This window comes from Lolium rigidum, chromosome 1 (genome assembly GCF_022539505.1).
Source record: "Lolium rigidum isolate FL_2022 chromosome 1, APGP_CSIRO_Lrig_0.1, whole genome shotgun sequence".
Classification (NCBI taxonomy): Eukaryota; Viridiplantae; Streptophyta; class Magnoliopsida; order Poales; family Poaceae; genus Lolium; species Lolium rigidum.
The window spans coordinates 230,220,839-230,223,068 of NC_061508.1; positions in this window are offsets into that span (position 1 = coordinate 230,220,839).

Below are 2,230 nucleotides of genomic sequence, written 5' to 3' on the forward strand. Positions count from 1 at the left end.
ATGTGAAGAGATACATCAGCAGTAATGGATACTTTGTCACCGGAGGAGTGGGGTTTGTAGCTCGTTCGGAGGTCAATTACTTCAATTTCCCAATGAGAGAGTCCGTGCAAGGGTGGAGGTTGAAATGGTTTTACATCAAGGACTCCCTGTCACCCGAATCTCAGCTCCCTTGCTTTGCCGATGTTTTCGAAGCCAAGCCCAAGAATTCCTGGAAGAATACCCTCTCACCCGATGAAAGAGTAGCAGCCGAAGAACTATTTACCAAATTCCTTCGAATCAAAGAGGCCGATGGCCAAACTATGATTGGCACAGAGGTGGCAGCGGTATTCTTGAAACGTCGAGTGCAACCAGCCATGGCCAGAGTTCACCCGATGTGGTTGTACTCAGGTCCAAAGGACGAGACCAGGATTAATGCTGCCGACCTGTCGGAAAAGGAGTTACTTGATGAAGTCCGTCGTCTTACTTCCTTTACTCAGGAAGATTCGATTCCGCTGGTTTCTTCTTATACTCCCCTTGACACTGACCATCCACCATCAAAGGTATTTTTTTATTTCTTCGCATCCTCATTATGCTAGTTTTTCTTGGCTGCCATGGTTTCCACTGTTCTTACTTGTTATTTTCTTTGACAGATCCCCATAGTTTCTGAAAATATGCATGATTCGCCGGATAATACTTCTGAGGGGAGAGGATCCTCAATCCCCGTAGATTTTCACACTGTCGAGCACACAGGCCCAGAGGACAAATTTAATGGTCCGATAGATTTTGAAGTTGCCCACACCGACCTTCCTTCCTCAGCCGATGACGCTGGTGTCGCAGATGGATCAATGCGTAATGACGACGCTGATCATGATACCTTTGTTGATGCGGACTGCTGAGGAGGCCAGGGCTTCACCTGTGAAGAGATCGACCGACGGTTTTGCCGATGAAGATGATCTCTTCGACATGTAAGTAGTTTCTTTTCTGAAGTTATACTTTGCCCTTTTATTTTTCTTACTCTTCATTGTCTTCCTTTCACCTTTGCAGCGACGAGGGCATTATCGAGCCTCCGTCTAAAAAAGCCAAATCTGATGTTGCTTCGCCGGTCGTAGTGGCTTCCGAAGCTTCGGCCCCTAAGGCTGCCCCTATGGCTCAAGCATCGACTGCTTCTTCCCTTTCCAAAGGGAAAGACGTCTCTCCAACTGCTGCCACCGCGACTCCTCCTTCTGTAAGTCTTTTTCTAACTGTGATGCCAATCTCTTGGAACGTGCTTTGCTTGACAATTCCTGGTAAAATATCCTTCTTTCTTAAGGACTTGCGAGGCGTTATTTCCTCTTTGGAGGCCTTCGCCTCCCAATTCACTTCTCCGGAAGGCGACAAGGCTCGGCTACAAGAGGAAGTCAAATCTTCCTCCTTGAAATTGGATGGCGCAGTCAAGATAGCTGATGAGGCTCGCCGAGAGGTTGACTCTCTGAAGGTGGAACTGGGCAAGCTAAAGGAGAAGCTGAAGGAGGAGGAAGCATCCAGGATGGTGGCTGAAGCTCGGGCAGCTGAAAAGGATGAAGCCCTTCGTCAGTCTTCTTTGGCCTTGCTAGGTAATATTTTATACACCTCTGTCGATTGATGTACTTATGGATTCGATCCTTTTGCCAATGTACTTTTTTCTTTCTTTTCTCCGCGAAGCGGCGAATATCCCTGCTGATGCCCTGGACAGAGTTCCAAACAACTCTCCAGCAAACGCTATGTCAATGATTCTTGCCTCCCACCAGCTTACGCGGGAGCTCCTTGTAAAGGGGAAGGGTGCCCTGACGCGGATGCACTCGATGATTTTCCCCAAGATTAAGCAGGGGAAGACCCTGGGGCAGCTGGTCGATGCCTTCGCGGTTGACACCAAGGAGGTCATCGAGGTATTCAAGCGTACATCACACACTTATGGTGCCGTCCTTGCCTTCCAGCTTATGATGGGTTACGGCTTTAAGGGTGACATCGAAGGAATGACCAAGGAGCTGCCGAAAGAGCAAGACGGGCAGCTTGTTGATTTAAGCGCCTTTAAAGCGTCCGCCGTCACTTGTGCCCGCCAGCTCCTTGAACTGGTTTCATCAAGGAAATCGTCGACTGGGCCTAGTTTATCGACTCAGACCCAAGCCCCTTGATTCTTGTAGCAAAACTTTACGCTTGAAGTGATGTGAAACATTATTCCGCCGCAAAACTTATGCTTGTAATAAACTCCATGCTAGCAATGTTGTTAGCACAC